At 42.0% G+C, this 20,639-nt stretch overlaps 1 protein-coding gene across 5 annotated transcripts in view; it reads right to left on the bottom strand.

Moving 5' to 3' along the window:
- The window catches only part of LOC119008605 (partitioning defective 3 homolog), a 377,798-nt gene that overhangs the window by 282,339 nt on the left and 74,820 nt on the right, over window positions 1–20,639 (bottom strand). Inside the window, exon 4 of one of the 5 annotated variants that reach the window (XM_037079115.1) lies at window positions 1,211–1,286. The exons of the other annotated variants lie outside the window; for them this stretch is intronic. The gene's annotated coding sequence lies outside the window, so the exon portion shown is untranslated. The remainder of the gene's footprint in view (window positions 1–1,210; window positions 1,287–20,639) is intronic. 5 annotated transcript variants of the gene reach the window in all.

Here is a 20,639-nt window from a genome sequence, read left to right on the forward strand (position 1 = left end):
ATGATGCTGTCTCTAAGGTGAAATGCCAAAAAATCTCAGCAGTGAAGCTTCTGACTGGATAACAAAGACAAAGGAATAACTCGAATACTGAGTTTGTTTTTCTGCCATGGGCTGAAACCAACAATTCCCAGAGCTCAGCACCTTTATGGCACTAAGGTTCTGGCCGTGTGTTCTGGTTCTGGAGTCTAAGAGTAGCTGTTAAGATACATGTATGCAGCTTTCCAGAAGCTACAAGGAGGTGTGAGGAGAGAGCAGAGACATCTAGAAACACACTGAACACAGGTTATCAGTTAGCCTGGCTGCTGAGGGTCTGATTCTTTTAGCTGATTATTACTCTGTGTCAGATGTGACTACTATTTCTATTTCTCAGTTTGGCTCTTTTCATAGACAGACCAACAGGTCGGCAGACTATTTGTCAAAAATAAAATATTTCTGACAGCTTTGACTGTTACATATACTCTATTGCACAAAACACTGACAGCTAAGAATAACTCATATCTCAGTGCATCTGTGTTTTGATGCATCGTGTAAGCCACACTGACAGTGTAGCTGTCTACTTCTCACTCAGTGTTTAAAATCATTAATCTAACATGCAAAAGATTTGTGGGATTTGACTTTGTTGGCATATTATCACAACAGTGAAACCTTCCAGTCGTCCCTCATTCTTCTCTACTCTGTCTCATAGCACCATTTTGAACGGAGGTCCACCTCTTGGCTCACCCTCTATGTTCTTTCCAACTTGAGGCTGGTGTCTTAGCAAGGCAGCTTGTGCCCTCTAGTGCACGTCACACTACAAATACCTTGCCAGTAACTGTACTCCGTCCTGCTATCCCACCACTTCTGCATGGTCTGGTATTGGTATTACATGGTCAAATTGTAGCAAGTTGCCAGTAGACTCTCTTGAAAATGTTCTTTCAGCTTCAGGAGATGATCTTCCTTGCTAAAGAACAATAATTCCATGAGTGGATATCTGCCAGAGCAACAGAGTTAAGTAGCGCTGTAGTGCTCAACTGGTCAGTAATTCAAACAAATGTATCTGTACAGTCAGTGTGAGAGAATGGACATGAGGACACAGCACGCCCCACCCTGTGCATAATGGGAGGTTACAAGACAGGGTGGGGATGTATGTCTGGGGAGTGCTGCTGAACTCCCATAACCTCAATTATTCAGCATTAGGTCCCGCTATTGATTTCCTGTTGGATCGACTTACTGAGTCCTGAGCATTGGGACAGTGACATGCTATAGCCTTCCCTGGGAGGGACCTTCAGCAATGGATGGATGGGAGTCTGTTAGATAGAGAGAGAAAATAGATACAGATCCACAGCAGAAGAGGGTGTAATCAAAGATACCTCTTATCAAGGCTGTGATAGATGAAGATGTCACATCCAGAATAGTTAGTTTGCGAGAGGCTAGGGGACTGGTTAGTTTGTTTTTGGGCGACCTTTGGGAGGGAGGGTGACGTTTCAAAGAGGGCAGAGGGTTCCCATGACTGGGTCTCCTTCTGAGGGAGGAACAATATTTGTGTTTGAAAGGAAAACTCTGTGGCTGTCAGATATGCGGGAGAAGACTAATTGGCTGAGGATATGGGCTATTATTACTGGTGTTTAGGTTTTGGGGGAGTTTCTCAAACATCCTTCAGTGCCCAATCCGACCTCGGCGAAAACAAATAACATAGCCGTGCCATGCAAAGTTAGTCCCATTATTTCTCACACTTACCAAGACCCTCAGCTGTGAAAACAAGTGACATGCTGACAACACAAGAAAACAATAAAATACCTCTTATGTATAATAGAGGAATAACTTGCTTTCTCTTTTTGACCATCTAGGTCTGAAAACTGGTCATATGTGGGTCTGTCGTCTTCTGTACCTGGCTGCATGGTCAGACATGGGTCAGGTTCCAAATGAAACAGATGGCAAGAGTTGCCTTTCTGCAGTTTCTCCTTGGCCCAACCTTGAGAAGCTGTGATGGGCTGAGCAGAGCACTGATCTGGGCTGAGCTGGTTTGGAGGTTAAACACTGGAGGGGGCAAATCTGAGACCCGCAGCCTGACAGAGCGCACACTAATTCGAGGAGGCTGAGGTAGATGAGGGGTATTAAGGTGTTGGGAGAGGTGAGAATTGCTGGAGTGAAGAGGATATCTTCAGACTGAATCTGTTGTTGATTTTCATGACCTCTCTTCTTGTAAACCTGTTCCAAGAAACTGCACGTGTTTTGTTCTAAAGCAGAATAACCTCTGAGAATGTTAATGCATCAGGAAAAGAAAAAAAAAAAACTTGCTCCTATCATGATTCACATGCAGTGATGAAGCACTTGTTTCAAGACCTTTTAGAACCCAGTCTATGTACCAAAATGTAATTTGACCCTATTAGGAAACTTAATCTGACCCTGACAGTTTAGTAGGTGATCAATTTAAAGCTCGTCCCCAACTCGTCCAATACTGATGCTTTTGATTTACAGCCGACCCGACCTGCAATCGCAAAGCGCCAGTATTTGACCAGCTGGAGAAACCCAACGCATCATCATTTAACAAATTGGGAAGCTTTAAGATATGGATTCCATTCCGACTGATTATAGATCTATTTTACATGAATACTATAGAATTTCTGCATTTGTCCACTTCCATTGTACTACTGGAATGATTAAATGTCAATCACAGGTTGAGATCAATTCAGTGGATTGTTTAAAACAGTGCTGTACAGGCTATACAGCCTGTTATATATGATGATGAGCACTTGGAACAAATAAACAAAGCCACTTGATTGTTGTATGTACCGTATGTATGATTCTATCTGTGTGCTGTAAGTTGGAGGACTGTGTGGAAATAATCCATAGGGCCCTGTTCTTATGCTCAATTACTATAAATCCTGCAGTAAACTGTATGTCTTATCATCAAATAAAATAAATCCATATCATTTCATTAATAAAAATAGAGTGTGATCACTGACATGCTTTTGCCTTTATCTTAATGTTGACAACATTGATTATATGACAAAACTGGTCTTGTTTGAGGATATTTTATAGCAGTTGAGCTTGAGGTGGATGGATTGTTCCCAGTGACTAAGATTTTTAGGGAGGTCAGCGGAGGTGTGTTGGCTGGGGTGTGAGTGATGAGGGAGGGTTCTTGGCAATGAGCAGTTAGCTGCGAGTGATTCAGCTCCGCCTCCTAGTCAGTGCTTAATTGGCAGGGTTGCTGACAAGTGTGGGCCATAGGGCAGACCACAGCGACTGTTTACTGCCGTCTCCTCAGCCTCTGAGAATCAAAGCAGTGCACTAACCATCTCCAGACACACAGATGTATCTACGGTATGTGGCGATGTAAGTGCAGTATGGATGTTTCTGTGCTTGTATGTGTCGGTGCTTGGGGGCCTGTTTTGGCCTGGGTTCACACCTGTCCACATCTGCTTTGAAGTTAGTGTTTTCTAATATTTTGGCATCTCAGATCTTTCCTAATTCATCGTGGCGTTTAACTTGTCAGTTAGCAGAACAGATCAAAAGGCACCATGATTTCAAGAAGTTACCCAACTCATTCAAATGTTGTTAGCAAGGTCACCACGGGTACTACCTGTCAAGACTTAGCCTCAAGTTGATAACTTGTCAAATAGTTGTGAGAATAGCAGCCTGGAGGCAAAATTCATTCTGATACACAACACCGAACTTTGGCAGAACTCACTGCATAGAGATAGAACTGTTCATTCTCGACCAGGATTCGACACCAAAGAGATTTTCAGCCACGGGATGAAGAGGGAGATAAAGAGAGATAGATGGAGAGGTAAAATAAAGACCTGCACTTCACAAGATGGCAGAAAGCTCAGTGTCGGCCTGCACACGGTGGCATGAATGTAAATCAGCTGGTGGATCATACTGTCAGCTGCTGTCATGGGTGGAGAGGAGAAGCTCTGCACCTCTCTCCAGCCCACAACCTGAGAATCAACACTCGTATTCTCATGTCAATCCGAAATCCATCCTCCTCTCAATCTCTTCATGTTTTATTTTTAAGGTTTTAGTTTTGCTTTCTTTCGCTGCTTGCTCTGCTTAACCCAATATTTATCTCTCTATGTGTCTCTGTTTATTCGCTCATTCTTTGCCTTATTCATAACTCAGTCTTCACCACAGTGAAGATTCATAGATTCAGTTATCCCATCCGAATCTCATTGCACAAACCATGTTTATTAATTGGCCAATCTCAAGTTGGTTGACTTTTTTTCTAACTACCAGTCCAGCAAAGTTCATTATCTGAATATGAAGCAATATAACAGCTTCTCCACTCAAGCCTTACTGTTCATTTGCAATGCTATTATACTGACATGACGCAGACATAAAGGCTGACACAGTATAGAGCTAGTAGTGTAAGAGAGTGATTATAGGTGTGTGAGACCACTTTTGTATAAACTTATGAGAAACAATTCTGCTTCAGTATCAGTGAATGTTTTCTATTGTAAGGTTCTGAGATTCCTGAATTAAAGAAAAAGAAGTGGGTTTTTTGATGATGCTTACCTGACGAAGAGGTTAGCTTAAAAGAGAGGCTCTATGTATCGTGAGGATGTAACTCCTGGTGTACGGGCACAGGTTAAATAATATACAATTGATAAGGATCAAGGTCAAGGTTTGTTTTGTGTTATCACATGCGCTTAAGGTTAAGGTTACTATATACCAAGAACTAGATGTTTTCAGTGGAAAATCTAGCCTGACACAGCACCTCTCCACTGTAACAGCTAGTTACCACTGACTCAGAACTCTAGTTACACACAATTGTAATGTCCTTTGTAGAGCTGGGCCAATAGACAAAATGAACACTGCAATTATCTATTGCCGATGGCTGAAAGACATTATTCAATGAGCCCTGACCTTTGTAACATTGTGATTTGAATGGCATCCCACTATAGAACTCAACCCATTACACTTTGGACATGATGTTTAACATGTACCATAACTGATACCAATACATCAACATTTTCTGGAGCAAGTCAGATACTGATCAGTACTGTTGGACACCTATTGTGGGGGCTGAGTTTTCCCAGTGTGAAGGTAACTTAACAAAAATAATACAACAAAGATACAAACAAGGAGCTTGATGCAAAAAAAGATGTTCATTCACACTCCATCCCTCTACAACATAGAGGGAAGTGTTTCTGGTCAAAGCAACACTACCCTGCTCTGAACCACCACCATGCCAACACCAGCTGGAGATCCAGCTTCCCCTCCGCTGTACACAGCTGTAAATCCTCTCAGCCGTTCTCAAAGGCTCCTTTGGAAAGTGGAGCATGCAGCAGGAGCCAAAGTGTCAGCTCTTCTAGCAGGTGGACAGCTGATCTGCGTAGAAAATAGGCCTTGGCAGGAGGGTAAGGCAGCAGTGTCTTGAGGTGCAACAGAAAGCCTCCCAAGAGCATAATCTCCCTCTTCAGAAGACGTGTAAGCTGCAGCTTTCAAGGAACAGAATCAGCAGATTTCTCAGCAGGAAAACAGCAGCCTTTGACACGCAGTGACACTTGTTCAGAAAGTGATTCCTGACAAGTCCTAAGTGCATGTAAAACCTGGCCACAGAGATAATAACTTCTGGGAAAGAAATCTTTTTGACGACATTAAAGGAAAGCTGTTAAACAGACACTAGAAAGGCCAAAGTTTGCATTTGCTCAATTTTTTTTGCTGGTAGTTCAGACACTGAGCTCTTTGACAAGTGCACTCAGACTGAAGTCTTTTTAGATTGAGGTTTGCTGGAGAAGTCTCTGAAGAGGCACTGAACTCAGTTGATCTTTAAATCACGTTTTGACACTAAGGTCCCTGTCAGAGAGGGTTTTATTTCAGCCTCAGCCGTGGAGTCAAAACTTTTAAAGCTGTGGACTATGCACGGGTCCAGAGTTAGTGTATAATGCACTATTTGGAAGATCTAACGGCTATCCCTGCCGAGATGTTTCACATAGTACTGCCTCTTCACAGACATCTAACAGCATCTCCATAATGTCACCGTCCCCTCAGTCAACTTAAACAGGCCATTTAAGCTGCATTATTTCATTGGCCCAATATCTTAAGTGATCATGTTGGGATGCAAGTGAGGCATTGGAGATCTTTCTTTTACTGTGAGAGACGGGTGAAGCAGAGGTGACCAAATGTGAGCTTTCCATGATCTATGTGACCATGTTTCCACCTCTAACTCAGGTTTTATAGAGAACTTCATGAATTAATTGTGTGCTGGTGGAGGAGGATGATTATGTTGACCATGGATGAATGAAGATGCCACATGGCACAAGGAAGAGATTTTTCTTTACTTGAAGTGAGCTTTGTGGGGTGGAATTCTCCAACTGTCCACAGAAAATCTAATAACCACTTAACTATAAATATGTACTGTTTTTCATACAATTTTTGATTAAAAGAATGAATGATTAAGACTAGATATTAAGACCTTTGTTATAAATGGAAGTTAAAAAGATCATTGCATCAAGCAAACCACAAGAACATGTGTGTTTGTGTGATAAATGATAAGTGTGTGTGTCTTTTCTCCTGGGCCACCTAAAGGACATAAACCAGAACACCTCTAAACACGACATGACAGCATGCAGGCCACACCATGCTATTTATGGGCCATATGCACCGTGCTAATTCACCTTTCTCCCGTTTGTCTCCTGTTAGCAGTCCTTCAAACCAATTAACACCTAGACAACCATTCAGGTCTGATTCCAAACGGCTGGATGCAATTAGAAGAAGGAAACATGGTCACTTATGGCAGGAAGGGGATTTAAGACACTGGGCTGGGAATTGAGGCTACTGTTGGTTAGACTAATGATTGGGAGGTAGAATGTAGTTGCAGGTAAAAAGTGAGGGTAGGGAAAATACAGAATAATTCCTTCCCTGGATCAGATTTGATAAATCCTTAGGTCCAAACTGACATTAGGTGAATATATTTGCACTGAAATGTTTTTTTGTTTTGTTTTGTTTTTTTAAAATAGAATATAGAGGAAGGTACAGTACTCCTGTATACAGGTTTGTGCTTATTTTTTTCCTTGCCTTTAAAGGTCCCATGGGAAAAATGGCAAGGCGGCACTGTGCTCTGATCTCCAAAGGCTCCGCCCCATCTATATTATCGCTATGTGGGACTGGCGCCAGCGGTTTTGGCTTTGCTCAGGTTCCCAGCGATGCCCCCTTCGGCGTGTTCGGTGCACGTCACGACACTCATTAGCGCCAACAGTAAGTACAAACCGCTACTGGTACGTATCACGACCGCCGACCAAGATCTGAAAATGTGTCCTGGAAATATTACAGTAGGCTGCGCAGCACGACTCTTGGTGGAGAGCTTTGAAGGCAAGGTGCATTTTAACATGTGTGGCACAGGTTGGTAGCTCAAAAGCATTCCATTCTGTACGGTAATGCAGCAGTTTTTCAAGCAAATTTACCACAGAGAAACAGCTTAAATGTGTTTGCAGTAGCGCCACCCAGTGGTTAGAAAGTGTCCCGCTACTAAGAAGTCACACGATTGTTACCCACAACAGAGAGGTGTCTTGAAGAGTCCTCATCACAAAACAAGTCAAATCAAAATTGTAATAATTTAGCACAATATCACATATCACAAATTTGAAAGAGGCTCTATAATATGTGCAGCATACAACCAACCCCCCCCCCTTTTTTTACACAAGAAGAAGAACAAAAACAAGAACAAAAACAAGAAGAATCTTTATTAATCATATTCAATCACAAAATGTACGCGCATGAATGGAGTGAAACTGGTTCTCTGCATTGAACTGATCCCAAGGGGGGCATAATTATGGGTGCCCAGTGTTCAACTAAAGGGGATGCAAGTCTGGATCAGTGTACATCACTAGACCCAATGCTTTATAGCCTAGTACCATTCTTGGGGGCTTGTTTACAGCATGGATATACAACTATCAGATATTCTATGTATAGGGATAACATCAGCATCACAGTATTGAGAAACCAAATGACTAGGTGGTTGGATTTTTAGAAATATTCATATATAGACCTACAGGGCAAAAACCTCGATCTGTATTCTAATAACTTCCAACAAGAAGACAACACTAGACACTGAACTGGGCCAATCTTCCCATTTACATCTGTGAGCTGTAAATTATTTACTCCAACCAGAGGCCCATACATACAGTTTAACTATATGATGGACTAATGAGGGCTATTGATCGAATAATTGATTGCTTTATGCATGGCCTAAGTGACTGCCCACTGATCCATTTGGGCAGCTCATTACTTAATATGCATTATTCAGAGCTAACCACTAACCAGTGGAGACTGCATCATCATCTGTGGAATGAATCTCAACAAGAATATAATAGCAGAGTCAGGGCCACATCACAGCCTCAATGACTCACTGTCAGTGCAGTGAATAAACACAGCACTACAGGACGGTGAGTGCAGTACAACAACTATCAGGTTTGATTTGTCAGTTAATGACCCAAGGCCAGGCTTTTTACCCTGTTTTGAAACCAAACTTGACTGTAGCTCTCATATTCCTTAAACCACTTTAATTTCTAAGTTGTTTCAGCAAGTTGCTCTACCCTTTAGCCAGAGTGTTTTGCCCTTTTAAGCCCAAAAATGTTGTCAGATCCAGAAACTTTGCCTTTTAAATAAGAGACTACAATATGTTTGGCTTACATCCTAAAGAGGCATCAAATAATGTGCTCTTTAACTCTTTCCCACAGATTCAGAGGTGAACCACAACACAACCGTCTCCTCTTCTACTTGTCTGGTAACAAAACCCAAGAAAAACCTCTCTGGAGAGTGCTTCACAAGAAGTAAATTACTGAACGCCCACACACTGACTGTGACCTGTACTGGCTTTCTGGCTTGACTATGAGGGGCTTGGGTTGCAACACAGCTGGCCGGCCCACAACTAAAACTTGGACTGTACCATTGTGCTCACTAAGCATCCTTCCTGTGAGTGATGGTTCAAGAAACACTGGCAATGAAATGCAAATATTCCTCTTTAACTGTAAATCTGTGATTACACCACACTACAATGTCTATCTGTTGTCCTCCTGAATAACAAGCTAGGGGTTTGAATCAATTGCCTGGCTCACTTTTCCCATTATTTTTCTATTTTCTATTGTGCTATCAGACATGCTTTCGTTCCAGAGCAAACCATGTGCACTGACCATTTGACAGAGATGACAGGAGTGGGATGCCCTCCTGCCTTCCTTTTCAATAATACAACACTTTTAGGTCTCTTTGAGATCTTTTTTCCAAGGACCACAGGAAGACAGGATGAGAAAAGAGTCAGAGTAGGAGGGCGAAAAGGAGTGAGAGAAAGAGAAAATATGACTGTGATGACATACCATGGAGAATAGAGGGGTCTCCAGAGGAAGCTGAAGCTGAAAGCATCCAAATCGACTTCCTGTAAAAGCAACAGCAGTGGCGCGTACTGTATATGGAATGGGTCAATAGGGGCTAACTAGTCGGGGTCGTCCTTGGGTCACCACACGGAGGGCAGTTCAACTTTCATTTCTTAGCTTGGCCTTCTTTTTCCATTAAAGCTTACTTGACTTAAGCAGTGTCTGACACCGTGACACTGTAGATGTTGGTTCCTTTTCAGTCTTACATTTCAGTGTGCCAGTGTGAAGAAATAGCATAAGAGTGATGATATAAGAGCCAGCCTACAAAAATGAATATGTCCATGTACAGCGCAATGATACCACACAATACTGACAAAACTGCAATTTTTTCAAGCCACCTTTTCAAGCAGATTAGGAAACTATGCAACTTCAATGGTTGGCCTTCAGACATTTAAATATAAAACAAGATTCACTGAAAAAAAATGACTGCCTGTCCTCAGCTCCTGCAGCACTCATATTGCAGCACTGTTTCATTACTAGGACAAAAGTGGACAAGAGGACATGCCAAAGCACAAATATGCATGCAAAGTTGCAGTCATCCAGACTCTCGGATATAAGAGGGTGCTATAGCTCTGTATCTGTATCTAAGTTGTGTAACCCTATCAGGGTTTAAGGGAAAAAAAGGCCGCAAGTGGTCAGTTAAAACGTAGCATCTCTGTTTCTCTGCCTAAATCTTCCTGGGGCTGACAATGTCCCCCTCCAAGAGCTGGAAGCCTGGGTCTCCTGCATGTGTAGACACACTCACACAACATTGCAAGGGTCATGGGAATGTGTTTGCTGGGCCTTTAGGAGATGCCACTGGTGCACAGTTAAATGTCCTCATTCATTGGTTCTTCACATTCTTTGCTCTGATTTAAGAGAAGCAGAATGTGATCCAGGTTTATAATCCATTTATAGTTCATATGTAGTCCATGTGCCCCATGTAAAGCTCTGGCCATTGGTAAAAGAATCGTTGTTCTTGTATTGTAAAATGGCACCAGTAGAATGGCAAATGGCAGCACAAGAGGTGCAGGCTCGTGCTACTCGTGTACCTTCCGTTCCGTCCCACGTTCAGTGCTGGTTTCCTGCCAGTCCATTAACGTTTCAGCCGACAGACACAGAAACAGACACACAGGACACTCACAACAAGCACCTGGAACCATTCTCCAGTACCAGCGTCAGTAATGAGCCAGGTTATCCACAGTCCTCCAGGGTCGGCTTGGACACCAGGTCAGGGTTGTCGCTAATGGGGCTCTGTTAGTGCCAGGGTACCAGAGCTGTGAATCCCCAAGAGAGGCATCAGTCTGAAGGGCCCAGGACTCTAATTGGGGGAGCCCATGTACATAAATGACAGATTATGACCTATAAATGAAAATTTATGTGACCATTAGACGTGCCGGGTGATCCCAGCAGAGATGGAGAAGGCGCTCATTAGCTATGCATTCAGAATGTCTGGCTCTGCCTAATTAGCCTGATGATATGCAGGCTACAGACATTTCCTTGTTTGCCAACCTTTTAAGAATTTCAGGCTTGTTATTTTGATGCTCGTTCAGGTGCCGTTAGAAGGTGATCCAAATTCTTCATTTTTTTAAAAAATGCATTTATGTGTGATAAGAGCTTAAAACAAAGCACCAATTGCAGCTATGAATCCACGCAAGGTGAGAACACCATTGCCGGTTATTGTTCTGTGATAGCAATCCAGCTTCAGCTGCTTTATGAGACAAACCTCCCTTGTCACCCTGAGAGTGGATGAATGTAATATTTACTCAATATTAAAAAAGCTTTGATTTGATATATCCGTAGGGAAGGGACATATCTAGGAAAAAACATCAAAATCAATGCACTTGTCCGAAGGTCCTCAGTTGAACGGCAATATCTGCGAGATTGATCGGTGTGATTAGGGATTTGATGGCAGACTCAAATATTTGCACATGAAGTGGCAGTATAAGTGCTGTAATGTTGAGTGGGGGTGGTGGGGGTGCTGGTGGTGCTGGTGGGAATGGGAGACGAAGACAGCCTGAAGAGAGAGGGTGATAAAGACAGAGAGATCTGGGAGACTCACTGTGTAACCAAATAATTAATGGTTATCAGATTCCATGTACTTAATTATATACTTTTGTGTTTACAAGCCACATAAATTGTAGGATTTGATCAAATAATTGATACACACAGTACTATATGTGAATACATAAAATGTTTGTCTTTAATGAACTGCATACATGCAATGGCAAACTTTCTGAGCATTCATACCAATAAAGATAATTGAGAGGTGTAGCCTGTGCTCATTGAGTTGTTCTAAGGCAGGCCAACACAGGGGGACTCACAAACAGCACAGTGGCTGTGGGAGTGTTTCTTTGTGTGTGAGAGAGTGAGAAAGGCTCAGGGGAGGATGTTTGATAAACCGCTTCATCTCTATTGCCTGTCCTCGTTTTGATCAGCTCACTGAAGGGGTTGTGAGCTCTCTGAACAAAGTACTTTGCACTTTACACAATTAACAGGTGGGGACAGACAAAATGTGCAGCAAACCAGGGCTTTGAAAAATGTGTGTTTTATACAGTAAAAAAAAAAAGTTTCCATTCCCTATTTCAGTCTCCCTTTGTATTTTGAAGTTGTGTTCCTTTGTAGCATGCTTAATCATAACTGATCAAAAGCATCAAAAGAAGAAATGTGTTTTTGCACATGGAGAAAATGACAAAATGATTAAAAAAAATAAACAAAATAAAAGCAAAGTGATACTGAGAGAGGATCATCTAAATGACATTCAGCAACTATTGGAATACAAATAAATGTTCTCATGTGGAAACATATCCAAATTACACAAAGAGCAAGCAAACAAATTCAATACCCCAATATGAGTATAGGAATAACAGTGTATGGGCACGGACAAATAGACTAGGAAGCGATGTGCACAGCAGGAGGAAACACTGCACACCAGAGGAGCATCATGTGCCAGGTGTAAATGTAATCCAGCAAACTCAGATCCAGACAGGAGCAATGTAACAGTTACAGTACCAGGTGCACAGGGAGTCTTTCGTCACTGTCTTTCTCTCTGCCTCCTCATGTTTCTCTTTTTCTTCAGCTAACAATGCCAGAGTGTTATTTCTCTTTGAGGAGGCTGCTTGAGTTCCCATCGGGCAAGAGAGCGGCAGGGTGGAGATGGAAGCGGTGACCGTGCAAGACTGTGACACTGGGCTGGGCGAGCCTATTAGCGCACTTCACAGCTGGTCCTCTCTCCCTCTCTTTCTCTCACAAACACACACACACACACACACACACACACACACACACACACACACACACACACACACACACACACACACACACACACACACACACACACACACACACACACACACACACACACACACACACACACACTAGGGTCTTCAAGAGACCCATTGATGGCTGCTAGTTTGAAGGAGAAGAAGGAAAGAAAGATGGTGCTGGTCGTCCTCTGAGCTCCTATTAAAAGCGTCTTAAAAGCTGCCAGAGAGGCTGGATGAGGGGCAAGAGACGGCATCCATCAATTAGACGAAAATGAGATGGAGGAAGAGGGAGTGGAGAAAGACACAGTGTGTATGAGTATGTGGTAGAAAAATTGCAAGAGAACCCAAGCAGTGTAACCCCACATTGGCCGATCCTGAATAGAGGGAGCCAAAAAATTAATGTGATTTGTTGTTACTGAACTCTGAGCATCTCACTTACAACAGGGGTTACAGAAATGGGTTACAGAGAGCTGCGAGAATACTTCGGGAGGTTTAATACTACAGTGACACTCAGTTTGTTTCATTACAACTGACAGGCAAAGAAAATGAAAGGAACAGAGGAAAATAAATAGAAAGAGAAAAGGAGCAGCAAAGGCAGCAGAGATTGTGCTGCAGACCAAGGTGAAACAAAGACAAAGATGCTTTTATCAGGCTGCATTAAGCTAAGCAAAAGTGGCTCCTACTTTTTGTTTTATTGCAGTCTCCAAGGTGCTGTTCTCATTTAGACAGAAAGTGATACAGCTTTCACCCTGCTGCCAGCTTCTTGAGGTGCCAATGACACTGAAATATTTTGAATACATTATATTAGTCTTTTCTTCATTCTTTTTACCGGTGTTATCATACCTTTTGTTCCTTCATGCATATCATTACAGCAATGACACCAGTGAGACTGTCATATTAGAATATAAGAAGAGATTGAGGTTGTAAAACAAGATGTTTGACTGCTAAAAAGTTAGTTACGTCTACAGAAATGTAGGCTTATAAAAATCCCTCAATCTTTTTTTTAATTATTTTACTCACCCAAAGACTGCATCCCCATGGGTGTAAGTAATTGTCTTGATTGTTTTATTGTTTTGAAATGAAGAACATTAAACTGGTGGCCAGCAATTTTTTTTCTTTAAACTGTGTTAGAAAAAGTACTACATAATGAAACATTGGTTGATTGATTAATGGACTTTTTTCTTTTATAGTACAGTAAATTAAAATTATGAGTGGTTTATAACATTGTGATGGAACATTCACTATGTGCAATCATCAGTGATGATTTTAAATAAATGATTTGTAAGCATTTGCTGTCAGTTAGGACTGATGAAATTCAGTTGATACATACATCTGACCCGGCAGGCTTGCTCAGCTGGAAACACTTCCATCAATCACCCTGACTGACATGAGTTGCTTACGTAAAGGGAGTGATTATGTGGATCAAGCTGTGTGGAAGTGGGCAGTGGTGTTGATGACACTTGTCTGGTATTACTAGATTTTGAATCCTCTGAGTTCCGCAAGCTGCCTCAGACTGCTATGCGGCTGCTAATGTGGCCATTGACTGCTGGCCAACAGTAGAATCCACAACAGCTTGTGTGAGGTCCACTTAGCATACAAACTGATGTTGGAAAACAGCCTGTTATGCTAAATAGATAGAAAATGAGAAATTCCCAGTGAATGTGTCCTCTAGTAAATAACTAGAATGTTCAAACAAGCTGCCTGTGTGGCCTATTTTACGCCAACATTTAACTTAAATGTCTGACTAATAACAGTGTAGCATCAATAGATCACTGTTATCTTAATACATAGGTATTAGTGTGATTACTAGCAACAGAGGAGACTGGCTTCTAAACTACACCACATCAGCCGTGAACCACCATGTCAAACAGGAAATTTGCATGAAGAGGACACAGTCCCTTAAAGGTGAAGACAGGAAATGTCAAACAAACAAACTTTTAAAAAAGACTGCAACAACATCACATGCCATGTCACGGTGGAAAAAGCAAATATATAAGTAATAACATCAATTTCAAGGCTCTATCACGATACATAAAATATATCTTAATTTTATTTTTTAAGTCTCCCCAAAGCACTATATAAATGCTTGGAGTGGATCACAGAAGCAAATATCACAATATTCTTGACCAAATACCATGATATCGATGATTGATGTAGGGATGACTAATGGTGCTTATACAAAATATTGGAACAATGAGGTTTCTGATAAATAGTCATCAGTAATGTGGACATAATGACTAAGTGGGTAAAGACGAGTATTAGAACAAGTAGAACAGGACGACAAGTTCCGGAAATGACATCACTTTACTGTAATACAGTCTTTAAAACCAGGAAGAGACAACACTATTGACATATCATCATATCCAAAAGATTATATTCAATGTCACAATTATACTATGATAGTTATTTATTTCCAGGCCCTAATACAGACACATGGCACTTTGACATTGTTAATTATATTAGTAACAACAGTGCTTTAGTGTCATTGCTTTTTCGTAATTAAACATGGCAATGGTACAACACTGAAAACGTAGTAGTATCAGATGTAAAACAATAATGTGTATGTGTATCACTTTGTTAACGCCAGTATAAAACATGTTTTAGCTTGAAATCAGACCTGACCCCAAAAATCACTGTCAAGTAAGCAGCTATTTACAGATTGTCTGTCTTCTGTCCTACATGTCCACCATCAATCAAGCTACTTGGTGTTGAGAGACCTTGTGCCCCCCAACCCAAAGTAGGACAAAGACACATACAGAGTGGTGCGACAATAGATCTTACTGGATTCAAAGAGAATGTTCTGAAGTATAGAATATCAGTTCTTCAAATTCTTGATTAAAAGTACCTGTGAGAGAAGATCATTTAATTTGTCACCCTTTGTACTGCAGTGTACAATATCAAAGTCCGATCATTCCATAGGTACCAACACAGCAGGCAGTATGCAGTGTGAGATAATCCAATCATGTAGAATCTTTGATAGATGTTTCTGTGTGTGTGTGTGTGTGTGTGTGTGTGTGTGTGTGTGTGTGTGTGTACATTCATTATGTATCGCGCACATCTGTATGCATACACATGCCTGTGTATTTGCTCATCACACATGATAGAAGCGTGAATGCAATTATGCATAGCCTATACACGAATATCATACATGTAGGTATAAATATGTAATGATGTGTATGCACTTGTGTCAACCTTAGTGAGGTCCGAACCTCCTGCCTGTCAGCTGAGCTTTCTTAACACACTGCTGTCTCCCCATCTCACTCGCTCTCTCTCTACCTTGGGCCTGCCTTGCTTGGCCATTGCGGGCACTCCTCTCGTCACCCCACTGGGACCCCTGTCTTCACGGAATCCTATTAGACAAGGCCTGCTTCCAACTGGATCTAGCCCTGACAGCCCATTCATCAACTACGCTGGCTCATGCCAAACACACACGAGTGCACGCAGGGCCCTTTATTGTGGAGTGGGACAGGCAAACATCCCATAATAATAAAACCGACTCCCACCAGGAGAGAGGGATGAAACAGCATCTCCACAGTGAGTGCCAGAGAGGAGGGACGGGGTAGACAGAGAAGAAAAAAGAAGGAAGCATTTGATCAATGGGGGTTTGAATATGGCGTGTGGTCTGCGTCGCTTGCCCTCTCTGTGTTCATAACCGACTGGCTGACTCTTGGTGTAAACACACTGATGAAAGACGCTTCTGAGAGTAAAGAAGCATAAAACAACTTATCTGGTGGATCAGAGACAGATGCACACATGGCGGGCAGCAGCAGCGAGGCGCCGGGAAAGGAATACAGCGAGAGAGCGGCAGCATAATATCAACACACAACCCATGTGAGGTCTGACCGTGTCACAGCAGAATACAAATCAAGGACATGTGAAAATTGATTCACCCAGTCAGGGAGTGTTGAATAGAAATAAAAACAACTCAAACAAAGCCAATCAAACAGGTAGAAGGGGAAAAATACGTTTTACCCTGATACAAGTCAGAAACAAGTCATTGCGATGTTACAGAGCTCTATACTTTATGAACAATGTGTTATTTCAGCATGTGTCGACCTAGAAAGTTTTAATGAGTTTATCCCCTGACGGATCCTGGGATGCACCTGTGTATGGACCGAGCCTAGACACAGTACACCAGAAATCAATTTTCAATCTTGACTGACTCTTGATCTTCAATATGTCATACAAGAAAGAGCAGAAAGAGCACTTTCAATAACATTCATCTCTCTCTCTCTCCCTCTCTCTCATACACACACGCACACAACACCATCATCATCATCATCATCATCATCATCATCATCATCATCTTCAGCAATACTATTGGCAGCAAAGCCATGAGAGGCTGATGGAGTGGTTGTCTTGGAAACAGTGACTGGCATTGGTTATTATGAAGGAAGAATGGGTGGGAGGGGGGACAATGCAAAGATTTGCTGCAAGACAGGGGTGTGTTTTTGTGTGTGTATCTGTGTGTGTGCTGTTACAGGAGGTGACTACAGAGGTTCACCTGTAGATCAAGTTTCATTTTCTCACTACCTTCACAAGCAATAATTCACATAAGACAAATGAATTCAAGCTAATACTGACCAACAGCTGGGGCTATGTTATTTTCTGAAGGCATGTAGAGCGTTGATTGATATACAACTCTTAGACACAAAGGCAGAGAAGTACATGGAAATGGATAAATAATGAGGGATTGTACTGGAAAAGACAGAGTGACAGACTGACAGCCACCCCTATCTCCCTCTGTTACCCCTTTCTCCCCATTATTTCTCTAGTCCTCTGCCTCCAGGGGGTTTGTAGCCCTGTGGTGATTGTTGTTGACCTCCTTCACTCCCTCTCTCCATCCTCCATCCTTCTATCCGCTCTTTCCTCCAGCCCACCCCATGAGGAGAGGAGAGGAGAGGAGAGGGGTAAAAAACCGCATTGTGTTGGAATGGAGAATACAGATGAGACCTTGTGTAAGAGCTGTTGAATGTGAGAGAAAAGCAAGTGAGAAAGATAGCAAGATACATTGTGTGCAGTGGTGAGGATGGCGGAGGAAAAGACAAGACATGTATCAAACAATTCCCTAAAAAAACAAAAACAAATGCATGGCTGGTGAACGGGGAAGCGTAGCTGTTTTACAACATTCATTTCATTTCACTTTCTGTTCACTGTGCGGAGTGAATGAACTGTATATACTAAAATATCCTTTAGTTTTCAAGAAGAAAACAACTCAATAAGATGGGAGAAAAGTACATCTAATAACTCGCTGAAAAAGAATTTTATCACAATGTATTAGGTTATAGGGATAGTGCTGTTTTAACCCATGCATTAAGACTTGAATTTGAACTTGAATTTAAAAGCAGGCAGAACGCTCCTCAGTAGTAACGCACTGTGCATTTCTGCAGAACTGGTAGTAAACATTGAAAAAAAAAGAAAAAGAAAAACTTGAAAAAAATACATAGCAAATTGGAAATTATGTTAATGTCAGTGTGTCTTGAGGCATCTGCAGGGTGTTTGCATGAGGGCAAGCTGCACGATTGATAAGGTTCCAGAAAAGAGGGTTTTCCTCGGCTTTCCAAACCCCTCAAGATACACAGAGGGATGACAGGGGGGAGGAGGAGAAGAAGGAGGAGGGAGAGAGCCGACATAAAAACAGTGTTGTTGTTGTGGTGTGTGTTTACTTTCATCTGCCTCCCTTAGTCAGCCAATAAATAAAGTTTCATTTGTTCTCTGCAGTCACAATGGTGAAAGTGAGACTCCCAGCATGCCAAATAAAGTTAGCTGATGATGTGCAGCCCTTTCTAGAGATATAAACACAACAGTTCAACAGACAGACAGACAATAAAAAGTGTGCTAATAAAAAACATATTCCGCCTGCTGGACAATTCGATTTGCAATGAATTTGGTCCCATTTGACCCTCGCAAATCCTTTTTGCAGTGCTCTGCATGGGATCATGATGCCTGCACGCCAACATGCGCACACACACAGAAACACAACACACACACACAACATGGCCCTTATGACAGCTGGATAATGACATTTGATAGGGCTGTAGTAGCTCATCTCCAAACCCACTGTAATCCATGACATGTACAACCACTGTGAAATGGGATGAATGGGGCACTGTGGTATTCTGTATCTTTCAGGGTAACTGGGTTTGGTATTTATAATGGAAGGACTGGAAGAGAAAGCTGACCTGGTCCTCCCCTGGGTCCTTATGACAGCCCTCTCCAAACAGAGGTTTTTTGAATCCATCACACCATTGTTTTAGCAGTGTTCGACAAAATGACACAAAATCATGTGCATGTCCGGATTCAATCTGCAATCACATGAGCAATCAGTGGAGAGTGGTGTTAAAGCCCTGCGGGGAGCAATCTGGGCCATTTCCAAGCAGCATCTCCCACAGCCATGTCGAAAAAAAAAGGCTTTCCGCAGAGGAGCTGAGCTCATTTTGAACACATAATTGTCCTCCTCTTTCCCTACAGCCTCATTACAGTACAATCTGATTACAGGGTGGAAAACAAAGGAAGAGGATGAAAATACCATCCGCCATGGCTGAGGTGGATGCAGTTCTCTTTGTGTATCTGTCAACTTCAAGCCTGACCCTCCCCTCCCTGCTTAGTGTGACTTTGACTTTAAGCAAGACGGGAAAAGTACAGCTCTATAAAAACACAGTTTGTGTTCATTCCAGGTGAAATTGCATGTCACATCCGTTTGGGTTTCACAACGTAAAAGCATAAATTCTCATCCCTGGTGTCAGAGCTGCCGTAGCTGGAGCAGAGAAGTGGTAGGAACCTCAAAGGGCCTAACGCTGCTGTGACTGAAGTCAGCCCATTTTCTGTGTATGACAGAAGCAGAATGAGACTGTTTCGGCTGAGTTACCGCACCAACGATCGGGTCCCCTGCTCCCAATGAGCAGATTTCATTGGCCTCTATTACTGGGTCAGGCTGCGTGTGGCAGTGGCTGTGTGTGTTTGACTAGGCAATAAGCCCAGTGTCACTGTCACTTTCATCAGCAGAAACTCTCTCACTCTCACTCTGTGCCTTTTCTTTTTCTTTGCCTCTCTATCTCTCAAGGGCAGCCTTGGAAAAACCACTGAGCAGTCCAGGAGAGAGGAAGAACTGGACTGTACCAAGAGGAGAATGGCACAGAGGCAAAACAAAGTTATATACTTCTCAATTTAAAAATTGGATTACTCCAAACAAAAACACTTAAAGTTTGAACCATTTATTATGAAATTTTGAAACAAAAAGTTACGTACAAATTATGAACTTTCAGAAACAATTAATTTGACTGCACTTCTCCAAAGCTGCAGCATGCCAAAGGTGTAGGCACAAATTAGAAAAATGCAAAGGTTTTGATAAAAATACAAGAGGCAATAATTTCAGACACCAGACCAAAACCAAGTCTGCAATACAATAAGGCCAACACAATCCATATCACACAGCTGAATAGTGGTGTGACACCAGGGGAAATAGGCAATGTACAAAAATGACAAACATAGCTCAAAAGCTCAAAAAACTACAAGTAATTTAATCAAAAAAGAAAAAAAATGGTCAAATTATTTTATCCTTAATATCTTAAAAATGTCTTTCTCAACCTACTGCGAGCCATTAATCCTACAACTTGTGTAACAAATTCATGTGTGTCACCTTGGCCCAGTTGGGAAGTGGTACTGAGGATGGCTTGTAATCCACTGACTCAGAAATAATAGGAACTTCAGTCCTCCTCTGGTGGAAGATGCTGCTGAAACCTCTGTGCTGCTGCTGAAATAAAGTCTACTTCTTAAAGAGACAGCATGTAAGTCTCGTTAAGCAACAGCTCGGAGTCTGGAATTTATTTCTTATGATGTCTAACTCTAGCTCTGTCTGAGCTGTGTGAGAGTGAAGTAAGTGGTTGTACTAATGAGCGAAGGTTAAAAGTTCATCTGTCATACTGCAGTGCCTCGATGCTTTTATGTGATTTTCAGAGCGACTGAAAAAGAAAGTCATGTGCTGTAAGTGCATGTATGTGCGCCCATGCTGCTGTGTGTACTACACCCACGTGCACTTGCATAA

The sequence above is a fragment of the Acanthopagrus latus genome, chromosome 19 (genome assembly GCF_904848185.1).
Source record: "Acanthopagrus latus isolate v.2019 chromosome 19, fAcaLat1.1, whole genome shotgun sequence".
In the NCBI taxonomy this organism is placed as follows: Eukaryota; Metazoa; Chordata; class Actinopteri; order Spariformes; family Sparidae; genus Acanthopagrus; species Acanthopagrus latus.